Source organism: Pinus tabuliformis, chromosome 6 (assembly GCF_031772625.1).
Source record: "Pinus tabuliformis cultivar Carrire ecotype Pingquan chromosome 6, CPIR1, whole genome shotgun sequence".
In the NCBI taxonomy this organism is placed as follows: Eukaryota; Viridiplantae; Streptophyta; class Pinopsida; order Pinales; family Pinaceae; genus Pinus; species Pinus tabuliformis.
In genome coordinates this window covers 661,501,475-661,518,465 of record NC_142292.1, presented here as the reverse complement: position 1 = coordinate 661,518,465, position 16,991 = coordinate 661,501,475, and the positions used below count along the sequence as shown (strand labels likewise).

The 16,991-nt window shown below is 36.7% G+C and overlaps 1 long non-coding RNA gene across 1 annotated transcript; it reads right to left on the bottom strand.

Annotated features, from left to right (window-relative positions):
* Positions 1-820: 820 nt before the first annotated feature.
* Positions 821-2,497, bottom strand: LOC149260344 (uncharacterized). Its single transcript, XR_016248265.1, has 4 exons — positions 1,977-2,497; positions 1,806-1,886; positions 1,255-1,339; positions 821-1,099 (listed from the first exon to the last, which is right to left on the bottom strand). It is a non-coding gene; the product is annotated as an uncharacterized LOC149260344 (long non-coding RNA).
* Positions 2,498-16,991: the final 14,494 nt, after the last annotated feature.

Below are 16,991 nucleotides of genomic sequence, written 5' to 3'. Positions count from 1 at the left end.
CTTTTTACATATAAATATATATTTATATATTGAAATAAAATATTTTTTCAATTTTTAAGGACATTTAGCAATTGTATATTCTCTTTCCATATTTATATATTGAAATAAAATATTTTTTCAATTTTTTAAGACATTTATCAATTCTATATTCTCTTTCCAATTACGATGTCAAAAACACCTACTAATAATAATAATAATAAATCCAATTGAACTAACTAATAATAATAATAATAATAAATCCAATTAAACTATTTTTTTAATGAATAAAATTGAAATAATTTGATTTTATTAACATAGTTTTCAAATGTTATATGTGAATGCCAGGTTGAATAGAAAAAGAAATGGCATATTTTACTCATATTTCTTTGTAAAATTTATATTTAGAAACAATTTAAATCTCCAATAAATTTAACTTTTACTTTTTAATTCAACATATTATATGTAAATTTTATTTTCAAAGAAATGGCATATTTTACTCATATTACTTTGTAAAATTTATATTTAGAAACAATTTAAATCTCCAATAAATTTAACTTTTACTTTTTAATTCAACATATTATATGTAAATTTTATTTTCAATTTTATATGTACATTAGCATAAAAATACAAAAGACAACTTTTACTATAGTAAGTTTGAGGTCTGACTGTTTGAATGGAAATTCTTTGTTAATGTTAAAAGAGTTAACGAAAACACATCTAACAGTATTTTGCTGAAAAGAAATGGATATAGATAATGTATGGCGTGGACCTACATAATATACAGGTGAATTAAATTCTTTCTTAATGTTAAGACAGTAAGGAAAACACATCTAGGAGGATTTTGGATACAGAAAATGTATGGCGTGGACCTACATATACAGGTGAATTAAATTGATAAAGTCAAATAGTTGATATTTGGAATGGCTTTTAGAAAAGTAAAATGAATTAAATTGATAAAGGCAAATAGTTGATATTTGGAATTCTTTTAGAAAAGTAAAATAAAGAACAGGGTGATGAATTCCATAAACAGAAATAATGGAAACAGTAAATTGCACCTTATTTTAGTGTGAACGGTGAAATTCTGAACACGGTATTTGAATTGCAAATAAACACAAAGTACCTGTAAGAATGGAAAATATCTGGTTCAATGCATATACACATACATACCACATAACATAACATCTATGCATGAAGAAAATTGCATAATCATTTCCCAACGAGAAACAAACAAACTGATAGAATAGTACGCAATTTTTCATCTGAAAAACAACACACCAGATTAAGTGCCCCGGCCAACCGTGAGGTCAGCCGTGGTGACAGTTCTGATATGGATTCTACATATCTAAACTTGAATACAACCCTGGAGAGTAATGTGGAAATAATCCGAACTAAATTACAGCATAACAAAATATTGAGAGAGGAAAACAACGCTATCAGATAACCACCAAAATATTCAAATAAGCGAACCATAGAAAACAGAATTGCATTTAGTTAATTAACTCGCTGTGGGTCTACGTTTAGATACAAACTGGAGTCGTAATATCATGCCGAACCCCTATAAATTAAAAAAGAAGAAAAAACCTAAGAGAAATTAACAAAACAACACAAAATTACAGTCCTGTGTAAGTTAAACAAAAAAGAAGAGAAAATCCTCAGACCATTGAATGGTTCGTCAGACTACAACCGGTGGGATGCATAGATACCATCCGACAAAACTATATTACTTAAACAAAAACTAAGAAAACGCTGGTGGAAAGTAGCCATGACCATATAACTTAAGATTTCGTTCAGACTATTCTGGTGATGGAGCAGAGCAAGAAAATAACCTGGGAAAATAAGTTATGTGTTAGACAGAAACGAGGACATAGCCCTCAATGTACCCAGAATTTGAGCGTGGTAACCCTTACCTGCAGCAAAGAACGGAGATGGGTTAAAATTAATGAACAATGCAATAGTTGGACCAGATTGGACAAGAGGGTTTAAAAGTCGATGCTTACCTGTTGTTGCAAGAGGGACCGTGGCTCACACCCAAGGAGTGATGGTGTAGTCAACATCGTTGCAGTTTGTGAGTTGGGTCACCATTATGCAGTAAAGAATATAGTAACAATTTCATAATAATTACAAACCCTCACCTTAGCACTTCGCAAGTGGTGAACATTGCTCCGACCATGCAGTCCTGGAGATTGCAGGTGAAATTGAGACAAGTGAAACCGCTGTTGCGAAAGTAAAAACCGCAAGGAACCCCTTTCCAGACTCGATTCTTCTCCGGATGAAGGGGTGAGCCTGCAAACCTGAGTAGATCTTCAACTGAACTAATGGCCGCACATTTCATGTTGTTAAGAGTCACCTATGTTATTAAGGAGGAGTGCAGTAGGCTGAATGAATATTGTGTGCCGCCAAATCATAGAAAACAAGAAAAATTTCAAGTGTTACCGGTTGCGAGCCTGGAAGAATGTCCTCCCTGCACGATGATGACAAGATGCCACCACGGAAGTTGCAGAGCTTCGGGGAGAAAAAATCGGAGACACAATGAAACCTCGGTCGGTCGCGCAAAGCGAAGAGAGTAGTTACGAAACCCCCTTGATCAATCCCAGCCGTCGGATATAGGGTATGGGATCACACAGTGTAGAAGAGGCCAGATGGTTCCAGATCCGCCGTATCGAGATTTGGAATGGGTGAAATTCATTACTGACAGGATTAAAGCTTAGAGGACAGGTACGAGACAGGCAATCAAGTATTTTATAATCAAGCAATATCAAACCCATTTAAAATTTGAGTACGATGCCCAAGTCACCTTAGATTAGCATAGCAACATGAATCAAATAATATCAGTCAGATCCTTTAAAAAACATTCGTATGCCATTCAATGCACCTGTTTAAACTAAGGAGGTTTAGAGGCATAATGTGATCTTGTTTAACTCTTAAGATTTATTATCCACAAAGTTTTATACATGTGTATGTAATTTTTAAATTTTTCCTTACTAATATTGTTCGTATGGGTTACCATAGTAATGATTCTAAACCGAACTTTAAAAATTTGAAATTTTAAAAACAAATATAAAGAAAAAATGCATCATCAACCACATAAAATATTTCAGATGATTCATAATTGTCATGGAATATATAAAATTCTCATTTTTGTAGTACTCATAGGTTATATTTATTATCTTATTAATTATAAGATTTTCTTCGACATGCAACCTTTTCTCTTCCCTTTTACACCATCAACAAAGAGAACATAATTGTGAGATTGATGTTACACGTGCTTACTAACCACTTTGAATTGAATACATTTAGTATCTTATTAACTATAAGATGTGTTTATAGTGTGTTGTGTCTTTCTTTTTCCTTTTCAACAAAGAGAACATAATTGTGAGATTGATGTTACACGTGCTTACTAACCACTTTGAATTGAATACATTTAGTATCTTATTAACTATAAGATGTGTTTATAGTGTGTTGTGTCTTTCTTTTTCCTTTTCAACATTGTAAGAAAAGAGAGCATAATTATGGAGTGTATCTAGTATCTTCATCATTATTCATCATTTCAAGTTAAATGGCACAGTGGAGGGTACTTAGGTTAGACCATATCATATTCATCATTATAGAATGGTGGAGAGTACATGATGCTTCCTTTAACTTTTTTTTTAATATTTGACCCATAAGTCTTAATTAGTTAATTGCCCCATCTTAGCAACCCAAAGTTCTTATTTATCACTTAATGTTGTAAATGGCTCTACTCCTTATGACTACTTTCTATGGTTTACCCATTTTCCATTAAACTAAGGGAAAGGAGTATAGGATGATATATGAGTATACCATATGAGAAGATAACTAAGGTTGAGTGAATATGCCTCATCAAGGTGCTCTCACAAAGATCTTGAGACATAATTGGATGTGAAAAAACATGGTAATTCAAGGTGCATATTAACTTGCAAGTTGGAGATTGGACCATAGAATGCCTAAATATTACCTAGTTATTGATGAGAAGGAATACTCAAGTTGAGGGAATTATAACAATATTTGTTAACAAGATGGCTAAAATCCTTAAAGGAATCAGACTAAGGTTCCTTGCAGATTTATTATAGGATCACTTATGAAGAGAGGAGTGAGTGATGAGTGAACAATATGCTAGAAGAGTCATGGTGTGGGAAGGTTATATGTATAGTTAGAAGAGTTGAATGCAAGATATGAACTAGCAAGTTATGTGTAAGGAATGTGAATAAGATGATGAACTTCCACTCATTTGGTAATCAATAATGGTGGAATAAAGCACTCCAATGTGTGCATTTTTCTTGTTGGATAGAGTTGAACTTCATAGAAAATAATTTTATGACATGAAAATCTAGAAGGAGATAAAGCTTGAAGACAACTAAGGGTAAGGAAATGAGATTTTGTGTGATGAATTCTTAAGCTTGTTGGAAGGTACTGGTACCACAACATTAGAAGATGATTCCAACAATAAATGAGAATTTTTCAAATGATTTGAAGATAATGAATGTTGAGTGCAATATAAATATACAAAAAAGGAGAAAATCAAAGAAGAAATATAAGTTGTTGTCGTAACTTCCAGGTGTGGAGAAAAAATGCATATGAAGTGGGAAGAATATATATGTTAATTATTAGTTGTAAATGTTTAATCTACTTCATAACAAATCCATATGAAGTTGAAATGATGTGAAGTATATAAATTTATAGTGTGCCAAAAATTATGGAAAATGAAGTTAAGGTTGGGGAAACATTGACCAAAGAAAGCAATGGCTAATAAGGTTATATCAATAAGGTTTGGAAATTAAAATAAATCAAGTTGGGCATACTTATAATTCCTCAAGAAAATGGAGTAATAATAAAAAATGAACAAAATGTAGAGGCAACTTAAATAAGAGAAGAGATTGTTTCCATTGCCAAATGGGACTTGCAACCATCTTGGAATAACAAAAGAAGCTATATGATGTTAAGGAATTGTTGCAAAAGAAAATGGTGAAAGTGGGCCCCAAGGTAGATATACTAATGAGGGGAATTCTCTCTCTTAAAGTTTCTTTTCACTGATAGAAATAGGGTCGCACACTTATAAAAGTAGCATGTATAAATGTTGAGAATTGTTGTTTGATAAAAAAAATCACAACTAATAATCCATTGTATAATTGGCAAAATACCATGAATTGAATTAGCTATGGGGAATTATCAACTCTTCTCTACCTACATTAAGATTAAGAAAGTTACCATATATAGTGTTTTAAGGCCTATGAATATTGAAGAGATTAAAATAGCTAGAATAAATATGCATTGTTGGTGATGTTGAAAAATAATATATATATATATATATATATATATATATATATATATATATATATATATATATATATATATATATATATATATATATAGTGTAACACCCCTCTTTTATGTAACACTCTATCGCTATCATATTAGACCTAAGCTAAGACTTATTTGTAATAGAAAAGCTAGGTCTGAGGTGTAATAATGAAAGTAAATACTTTATTATTAAATAAATGAATATAATTTAATCACTTGGAAAATGAGACACCAAGAGATAAGATTATTTCCAAATAAAATCCCATTGGTGAATGGGAATGGATAATTCTTTCATGATAAGACTTCTATATCAAATTCTACATAACCTTAATGGAATGAGAGATAAATATCCATTAAGTTACTTAGCTGGAGAAAGATGTTAAGTTTAAGAAAAAACATAAAAGCCTTGCAGGAGAGAAAGACAAGCTTTTATGGGAAAAGCCTCGCAGGAGAGAAAGGAGAGTTTTTCTAGGAAAAGCCTAGGAAAATGGATAAAAATATCCACCCAAAAGCAGGACGTCGCTAAAGGAAAACATATCATGAAAGAGGGTATTAAATACCCATTAAAGAGATCAACATGAGCCAGTTGATCCATGGCAAGAACTCTCGACTCGAGGGTGAACTAGAGGAAGATAGTTCTAGGTTGGGTGGCGGTGCTCGATTTTTCCAAGTGACATTCTTTCAGCTAATCTGGTTTGATTTAAGTGCATAGGATGCTCTGTATGTTGGCTCCTTACTCTTTATGTTGTCAAATATTTAAGCATATGTGTATAATTGCATGTGTTATCTTTGTTTATGAGATGATTGAATACTTATGCATGTGACAACTATTGAATATAAATTTAATCGAAGTTAAATTTAGTGATGGGAGCATAGTAGGTGGTTGTTAATATTGGGTCAAGGAGGTATGTGACAAATGGTATCGAAGCACTAAGTTCAAATATTGTGGCCTAAGGGTCAACCCACATCTGTAAGATATGAATGAGTTGTAGGTCCTAAACTATGTCCTACACAAATAAGAGGTTTCAATGAAGGGTTTAGTTATAAATCTGCTATAAGAAAAATATTCCAGAATCCATAAAGGTTGAAATTAAATCTTAAAATGATTTATTGGAGGAGGAATTTGAAGCAATAACATATATATATATATATATATATATATATATATATATATATATATATATATATATATATATATATATTGATTACTTGAAATCAAAGGTAATTTTGAACTGAGGTTGTTTGGAATTATGGATTTTGAAATAGCTAAAGTTTGATATTTGAAATGAGGAGTGAAATCTCCAATATTTCTTGACAATCATGTAACTAATTGTGTTTTCCATTTGCTTAAAGGGATCACTTAAAAGCAGAATTAGTTCATCGGATCACTAGACATTTATTTATAAGGGGATTATTTTTCATTTTTAACCGCGAAGAGAGAAAAAAACCATGCTTCCACCATGTTATTAATTAGGTCGAAAGAAGCCCTAATATTTTATGATGCAAATAACTAACCCTAGCCTCTGTGACAAGAAGGATACAAGTTTAATGATCTCTGTAGTTTGCTTTATTTTCCAAGATTTTTTGACTTTCTCTACGACACATTGGACGACTTGAATATTATATTATGTTGTTGATTCGATGACTTTCTTCGTATATATGTCTGAGAGATGTATTCTTTGGCTCGCAACATGTCTACACGTCTCACATTCTGTACACTCCTTGTAGCTCGCACTCTCCATGAACAATAGCTCGTTCTACTCATCACAGTGGCTCACAATGCAATATGTGGTTTGCATTCTCCAAGTGGCATCGTTATGCTCAAAGAAATTACAGTGACTCGCATATATCTCTCTGAGGTTTTCTTTAATATCTATGACATGGACATAAACAACATATACTCATGGACAAAAGCAATAAGGATGTTATTGGGAGAAATTGAGCGACCATAACAATGTAATAGTACAAAGCAACAAATAATATTACATGGAAGAGTTAGAAAGAATATTCATGGTTAAAATGTGAATTTTTAATTCAGAAACAATGAGAAATCATGGGAGAAGATCAAAATAATATTGGTCAAGTTTTTCAGAAATAATGATAAATCATGGGAGAGGATGAGAAAATATAAATATTTGATGAATTATTTGCCTATTAGCCAAATAAACATATTGTCTATTATTTTATTTTTCCTCTTTTACAATGATTACACAAATCAAATCACAGTGGTATAAGAGAACTGAGGATTTGTTTGATAGTCCGGCCATGTTGTGAAAGGGCGTGGGAAAGCTCTACAGTCCCATGAGGGAGAGAGACAAGGTTTTGAGTTAAAAAACACTAAATTTCGATCCGTCCATATTATTTCCATGTTGTTGGCCTGAAACGGCGACATTCATTCTTGTATGTATGAATAACTAGACGTCTGACTGCCCCACACATTCTTTTCAATTCTGCAATGTCAAATAAGCTAAGGTATCAAGACAAACATCTAGCATTTTTGGGTGTCCAATCTCCAAACATCCACATCGATTGCGACATTGTCCAATTTGTTCGCTTCTCCCTCACGCTACTCGGTATTTTGTACTTGTGACAATACAATCCACCTTTGGTGTTTTTGAGTGACAGTTTCAAAGATGCATGGTTATATGACAGAGACTTTGATATGATTCTACACATTTGTAAACACAAAGAAAAAATGTTTGGAGTGAATTTACTCTGATCATTGCACTATCTTGTAGCATGTGCAATCGTATGTGTTGGATGGAACAAATGATCGAGTGACTCTGAACAGTGCCTTGGTATATAGCTCTAGATCTTTTCCAAAACCCTGCGCCATTGAGTCTTGTGGCACACTCTATTATGGCAGAAAGTTAATTATATTAATATTAACTCCTATATAAATTAGTAGGAAATAGAATTCTTATGGATATTATTAATCTTAATTGATTTATATCTAAAGAACTTGAGTTATAAATGAAAATGGGTGTTAGATGTTGGTTTTATCGGTAAATTGAAAGCACAACATCACTTGATTACCGGAGAAAATATGCAAGGTCAACTGTTGTTTCCTTTTCCACAATGTTGACTAATGTTTTTCCTTTTTGATCCACAATGTCACTCTTGTGCATGCCTTATTCACTGATCTGTAGGGTTTCATGTGAGATGGCTTATCGGGCTGCAGATAATGACCATAACCATTCCATAAACAACTCATTTGTTGCAGATTCTTCTATGGATGCATTCATTTGGATAACACTTATCCTTACTTTCACATGGACCAGTCGCACTGAGAAAGGCTCATTAATCTCATCTTCTTCGTGTGTAAAGGTTGAGTGTACATGGTGTCTGCTCGATTGTCTTGATCGATTTATAGTTTCTCAATATAAATACTCTCCATACCCATTCTTTGGTATTAAGCTTCATCTCTTCTATATTGGGGGTCTTATGCTTTCAAATTCTTCCATGGGTGGCTTCTACGCACCAAAGCCAAAGCTGACTATCCTCTCATGTAGGTTGTATGCCTGCATACATAATTGCAAGAGGAAGAAGTGGAAATGACGGGTGTTTGGGTTTGGGAATTCATACCCTGTTCCACATTATTTTATCAATTTTTCTTTTATCCAATCACCTCTATGATGAATTCTGAGTTTCTTCCCCGAGGAAGATCCTCTCCTTGTTCGTCAAAGGTTTAATGGTGTTACTGGGAATTCATGGCCGATTAATTGCTAACAGGAAGCGTTCGAGTGGATTTATTTAAATAATTCACTGCTTAGCATATCGATGGAGTTGAGTGGTTAAATGGTTGCAGTGGTGGCCTGAATTGACTATAATAGTGGTTTGATCGTTGTCTAATTTGATCAAGTACTCATTGTTTAGCTCAAATATCAAATTTCTCAGAATGGCTCGAAACTTGAACAAACACGTCCGTGTCAAAAAAACGATCCTAATGCAGCTTGTTTTGCCGAAAACCAAGTTCGTATGTGAAAGTTATTATGTTCTAATCACTTTGCTAAACAAGCAAAATTTGCAAAAAAAAATGCCCAGTCACTGCATAGTCAGTAGTCCATACTACTGACGTGGCAAGTGACTAGGCAATGTCAATGATGGTCAACAACGAATCACAGATGGACAAGTGGCATCGTTTCATTGGGTTTCAGGGGGTGTGTTGGCACATTTCTATTGGTTCGTTTTGGGCCATTGAAAGAATGGCACATGGAAATCTTGGAGGTTGCCACATGGCACCTCCCAAAGGCCATGACATTCTTGACAGAGGAGAAAATTTTTATGGTGGAGTTTGGGGCCGAACCTGCGACCTCTAACATACCATCCACAAGTCCTAACCACCTTCGCTACACCATGTTTCTTACCATGTATGTTCTCCGCATTAATTTAAAGACTAACGGTTAGGAGTTAGGCAGTAAGTGGAGGGCTAGCCCTCCCCCATGTGAACGCATTTGTTATTAACCGAAAACGGTGATGTCAACCCCAACGGATAGCTACCAACACCGCGATGGTTTTCACATGTGATCACACCAAAATCTTCAATGGTTGGGTGGGTAGTGATGTTAACCGTGCCCCAAACAAACCTCCGGTGGTTTAACGTATGCCATCTGAACACCACGATGCAGTCAAGGTTGCGGTTTATTCGGCGGACAGTTCAACAACTCCACGACGGTTAGTGTTCGCCCATGTGAACGTGATGAATGTAACACCAAATGGTTAGCCTTCCGATAGACCATTACCACAACAGTTAATGCAATATTAACACCGCATGTGACCACTACACCGAGACTGTTAGGGTTTTGGTTAACACTAATCGCGGGGTTATGTTAATTAATCCAGGTTTAAAGCTAATAAGCATATTTAAACACTAGTTAACTCTGATTTTACTCTGGTGGTGCCACAAATTTCAGGCTCGCCTCCACATTTAGTGCGCTAATTGGAGTCATTCCAGATTTAGCGGAACTTTTCTATGAAAAGATTGACTGAGTTATGGAGAAGGCAATTTTCAACCAAATGGAGCTCAAAAATAGGTGTTCTTGGCTAATTTGGACATTCTGAACACATTGGTGTAGGTATGAGGAGCCATAAAGCTTTGTAAAACAACATTTTCCATATTTAGCTAATACAGAGGCCCAAGCCATGGAAGATAGACCAAGGAGATGTAGCCCAGGAGGGGTGAACTCCTTCATCAAAACATTGTGTTAAAGTGTCTCTTTGATGGTTTGTTGTACTTTGAATTTTTGTTGTTTAGTATTTTTTTTTAATCTATTTTTCTCATGAAAGTCATTTTAAACTTAAGGAAATTTACCTGATTACATACACAAACAGCGAATGAAACTTCAGTACAAGAAGAAATAAGAAAGAATATGTCTAGAAATATGTAATTGATATTAGCATAGAAAAAACTAATCATTCAAAAACAAATCAAGTTGGTATCAGAGCAAGGTTTAATTGCTTGATTGCTTGAGTTTGTGCAATTAGGGTTTTAATGGTTGCAAAATTGTGATGCTTACAAGGTTAAAGTTGATATTGGTTGCAACTCATGAGGTAATGCCCAAAAGAAGGAGAGCCACAAGGCCACAATATCCACCACCCAAAGTTCCAATTCTAGCTGCACTTGAAACTCCTCAAGTTTTGCCTTCAACTGAGATTGAAGAGGTACCAACAGTACCAGTTTCTGAGCCTAAATCCACAGCCATTATGTCTAGAGAAAGAGAGCCTGAAGGTCCTTCTTCAGAAGAGGAAGAATTCAAGAAATATTTCTATACTTTGACTGAGATGGTTAAAGTCCTCTATGAAGAGAGGAACACTAGAATAGTTGGAAAGAGTTCTAAACCTCCACATGGAAAAGGAAGCTTAGAGGATAAAAAAGATGAGAAGAAGGATTCCAAAGGGAATGGTGGAAATCCACCTCCATTTCCACTGTCCTCATCATCTTCATCATCTCACACAGAATCGTCTTCCACTACCACCACTGAAACTACCCATACTTAGTCAAAAACCCCAAAAGGAAAGACTCCCTTACTTAAATTGGACATTAAATTCGAACTTCCCATGTACAACGAAGAGCTGAATGAAAAAATGTTGGACAATTGGATTTGACAGTTGGAGGTATACTGCAGAATTCAAAACCTTCAAGAATATGAAATAAAGATCATGTTGGCTTCATTGAGGCCAGAAGGAGCTGCATTAGTTTGGTGGGAAGCAAAGACTCAAGAGGAAATGTGAATCCAGGGTAAGATATCCATTACTTGGGTTGAATTTGTTTCTACAATTAAAAGACAGTTTTATCCTTTAGCCTATATGAAAAAATCCATTATGAGTTGGTAGAATTTTAGGCAGCTTAAAGGCCAAACAGTCCAAGATTATACACAGGAGTTTAGGAAAAGGGCTTTGTTGTTAGGAGTAAATTTGAATTCCCAAGATACACTGCGGAAATATATTGGAGGTTTACATTCCTGTTTGAAACATATTATTCTTATGTTCAATCCAAACAATTTAGATGAGGTATGTGTGGAAGCCACACACCTTGAATTTAGAGGAAAGAACATTCAGGCAGATGGTAGTAAGAGGAAGCCATTCAAGGGCAAGGAGAAAGAGAAGGGTGTAAAAGGGAAGGGAAAGAAGAATGCATGTGTGAAGAAAGAAGGGGAGAAAATCACATGCAAACATTGTTCCAAAGAGGGGCATGATGAAGCCCACTGCTGGAAATTGCATCCCAAATTAAGACCTAAGAAACAAAACAATAAGGGAAAACAAAAGACGACCGCTACCACACAACATGACCTTGGTTCAGATTCTGGTGATGAGACCAAGATTTCAGCCATGGTTACAAAAGGAAAAGAAATTGTTGCAAACACTAGTTCATCACATAGTCAAAACAACACTCTGAATGAAGAGTCAAGAATAGAGTTGTTTCATGTAAGAGTGATTTCAAATCATACAAAGATTGATGCATTATTTGATAGTGGGTCATAATTAAACTTGATTTCAAAAGACTTGGTTAAGAAACTAAACCTTGAAATTGCACCTCATCATAAGCCATATCCATTGGTTTGGATAATTAAAAATGTAAACTTACAGGTTACAAGGAAGTTTTTATTCAAGTTCGCCATTACTGAAAAGTTCATTGATGAAGTTGAGTTAGATGTAGTTCCACTTGACATCTCAGGAATCATTTTGGGTAGTCCTTATTTGTATGATAGGAAAGTAGCATTTTATTGCCATGACAGCAAAAACATATTGCTCAAGAATGGGGTGGAGTACATTGTGAGAGGCCATCGCAAAAAGCTGAACATTTCTTTGGTTAATGCAGGGCAGATGAAGAGACTAGTAAATGCAAGTAAAAATTTTGTGCTTATCATGATCAAGAAAAATAATGATATTGATTATGAATATTTTGAAGGTTATGATGATAAATTGAAATCTGATTTGTTTGATGTGGTAAGCAAGCATGACAAGATGTTTCAGGAACTAAAGGGGTTACCTCCCAAGAGGGGAATTCAGCATGAGATTCAGTTGCAACACGATGTTCCACTTCCAAACATAGGCATGTATCGGATGTCGATTATGAAGAGCATGGAAATCAAAAAGAAAATTCAAGAATTGTTGAACAAAGATATCATACGCCCATCCACTTCACCATATGGTTCGCCCATTGTCTTGGATTTCCATGCATTGAACAAAATCACGGTAAAAATTCATTATCCACTCCCAAGAATTGATGATTTTCTTTATCATTTTGTTAGCGCTTGAAATTTCACCTCAGGCTGAGAAAGGTAAACCTCAAGGCAACATCAAACCATTTAGCCTCGTAGCTAGCCCTACGGGGCAGGAGAAGGCTCTCTCCGGTCTATCTCGTAAAATCTCCAATGGGATGAGATGACCAACAAGGTAACACTGATATTAGGCTAGTAAACTGATTAAAAAGGTTGATTTGGGGTTTTTTGGGTTTTTGGTGGCAAATTGAGGAGAGGGCAATTTTGGGTGCGGGGATTGGACACAGTTTCTGCAGGGGGTTCCTTGGGGCGAGGTAGGAGACAGTGTTGATGCCTTTAACTGAGGTGGATGGTCAGGAATGAAAGATGAAGAGCTAAAGAGAGCAAACAATAACTTTGAATTCTCTTTAGACAGAAGAAAACATTGAAATTAAACAAACTTAAAAGCAGAGCATGGCAAGCATGAATTCTTACTTTAACACTTCATTTGTTTAATGTGCAGAAATAAAGAAAAGGAAATGAGTCACATAACAAAGCTTACAAGAACATTGAGAAACACACCATCAACACATGAGTCCACAAGAATCCCAAAGATGACTGCAAAACCCTAGTCTTCCTTAGCCAAAAATTGCAGAGATACAGTGAAATAATACAATGATAGCTTCTCCCTCAAGAGTCCAACCATGAAAATGAGCAAGAAAGTACATAATATAGATGATCTAACCTCTTTCCCTGCCTCCATGGGTCGAGCTCACTATCCTAGGAGCTGTTTCAACCACTTCTAAACTAAGCACTACAAACTAGGCAGTCAAAACAACTTGCCTCTATAAACTTGGAAACCAATTCATACATTTAATTTTTACCCTTTTCATAAATGAATCTTCTAGAAGAGTTAAAAAAGGGTAAAAGTGTCTAAAAAGTGTCACAATTACATCAAAGAGGACCATCATTAACCTCAAAAAGTCAAACTGAGTCAAATCTGCGTTTTCTGGGCTTTACAGTGCATTTCTGGACAAATCTGCCTGACGGGTCGCGCCCCTTTGGAGCTCTGTTTGGGGTACTTTCAGGTGGACAAATTGAGCAAAAGTGGGCTTGTTGGAAAGGTATATGAGTCTACTTTCCAAACCAACTAGAATTTTTGAATTTGGAGTTTATTTGCCCTGTCAAAAACCAATTCTCCCAAGACAGCTTTCTGCAGTTCAAAAAAGTGGCAGAAAGTGAAATTTTGCATGTATTTTGACCTTCTGGAGGCCCAAAACTCCATAAAAACTCAAGTCCATCCATGGGCATATGTAAATTTGCATGAAAAATCTAGAAATGCTGAGTTTTTACCAAACTGAGTTGCCATGATGTAGGGTCGCGCGCGGGGTGAGACCCGTTAATGGGAAAAACCTAAAAATTGCTAAAAATTGCCAAAATTCACCCAAAATTCTCAATTTTTTTTGGGATTTGTGCTGTGGCTAGGCTATTGAGTGCCATGATCTTTGAGTGAAGCCTCAGCCAAGATACGGAGGGGATTTGGCCTCTTTCTCCGTTTTAGAGCCTCGGTCAACCGCCTTTGAAACATCTTCATTTTGGCCTTGCACACATGCATTCTCGCCCAGTAATGGTTTTTCATGTTCCTCAGCAATTTCTTCTCTTGGTTGGCCTTAGCCAACAGCCTCTCCAAGTGTGCGTTCTCCTGGATGAGCATGGACTCTCGGTCAGCGGGCAATGGATCACCGGGTCTTCTTCGGTTCAAGACTCGGTCACTACGAATCCTCCATAACTCATCAAGTGCCTGCTCATCTCCCAACTGTTTGTTGCGCTGCTCAAGGTAGGTGATGGTCCATTGTGCCCCCTCTAATCTCCTCTGCAAGGCATCATTTTCAGCTCTGAGAAGCTGAATGGTCTCCTTTGCCTCTTGGCTCGGAGAACTAGCCTCTAGATCAACAAGCTCAATATCGGGAACTCTTGATGGACCCTCATCAATCATGGGCTGTTTGCCCCTCTCTGGTACCTGTGCTGGTGAAGAAAGCGAGGCCCCTTCCACCTGATGTGGAGATAACACTCGCTAAGCCGATGATGAAGGCGAGACCCCTTCCACCTGCTGTGGAGATAGTACTCGCCTAGCTGCTGCAAATAAGGCCCTCGGGCCTTTCTGATATGTAACCAGAGGTGAGGAGCTGACATGTCTAGTGACAGGGATGTGATGGTCCTCTCTCCTCGTGAACAACCTCAGGATGTGGCTGTGATGGCACTGTGAAAAACTCACGAGAGATGAACTCCTCCCATGAGATGCCCTGTTGAGTCAACTGATGCAATACTACTAGCTGAATCAAACCATAATGGTGAAGGCTCCTGTACTGCTCTGCCGGGGTCTTCCTCTACAACATGGGCACCATCCTCTGAATGTTCTGAAAGAAGAAAACCGGGATGTTCATCATCCTCACTCGGGTGAAGTGCATCAAAAGGCGAATGTGATATGAGTACACCTGTGAAAATCTGCCCTCACAGGTAAAATAGTGCATAATAAGCCTCATGATGGGAGCATACTCGCTCCGGAGAAACCTGAATGGAAAAACACCCGCCAAATGTCTCATGAATGGTGGCCGGACATAAGGCTCAAAGTGAACAGTATCTAGCATCTTGCGCTTATTCCACACCTCACCAACATTAGGTATCCCTGTAGCATGTGAGATCACCTCGGGTGTCAATGTAAAGTTCACCCCTGCAAGATTGACATGTCCATCATGGAGGTGTAAAACAAAAAGGCGGGCCAACTCTCTGTGGTGCTGAATCCGAGAAATCCTCTCACAGAACTCATAACAAGACATGTACTGAAAACAAGTGACTGCCATAGGACAGGCCTGTAACTCTGCTAAAGAAGTGGGCTCCTCTCGCTTATGATTTCCACCCTTACCACCCTTACGAGGCCTCCTCTGTACCTCAACCTCTGCAGATTATGAATGGTCATCACTTTGCTCGTAAGTTTCGGTTTCTGACTTAGTTTAGGAGCAAAGTGGACAAACTGTACTGCTGTCTATGCCTGTAAAAAGTGCTGAATTCTATGTTGTTTCAAGGGGAAAAAGACATGAGGGAAATGTTAGGGGAGGGACCTTTTTACAAGGAATTGGGAATATATAAATATAACAGGGAATTTTTAAGGAAAATGTTGCAAACCATTATGCATATAGGAGTACATATTTAAAATCAGGGATATTGGGAAATCATTTGCAAAAATCACTCCATATGGGAAAAACATGTATGAAAGTGAACATATGGGGATATGAAAACATGCAGCATTAATAGGGGAAGATAGGGAAACATATGCACAAAACTGCTGACATATTCACCAACATTTTCTATTGTTTACACATGCATATGGTAGAGGGAGATTAGGGTTTTGAATGCTTTGGGAGAGGGGTAGGGTTTACACTTTTAGTTATTAGGGAGAAGGGAGGGTTTGCATTTGATTTATAAAATAGCATGGGAGAAAAATAGGCATACATACAAGTGTGAGTGGAAAGGGGAAGGAGGGAAACAATTACAAAGGGAAAACACCTTGAAACAACACAAACCCTAGCACATTTTACCCATTAACATTGCAGTCATATGAAGAGGTTTTACTTGCACAATTTCGATCATTAAAACATGTTTCATGATATCCACCAATCATAACCAGCAACCATTTCAAGTTTAGAACACCTACCTCAAACGAATTTATGGCTTGGAGAGCGTTTGAGCAAAGTTTAAAATCGATTTGCAGGGAGACAGCTCGACGGGTCGCGCACCACGCCCAACGGGTCGCGCACCTTTGACGGGTCGCGCCCGTTGTATTTTTACACTGTGGAAGACCCTCTGACGGGTCGCGCGCACCTGACGGGTCGCGCGCACCTGACGGATCGCGCACTTGGCCTGACGGGTCGCACACCAGTCCAATGCCCGAACTCACTCTGTATTCGCTCCTTTCTCTCAATCACTCTCTCAAACCTC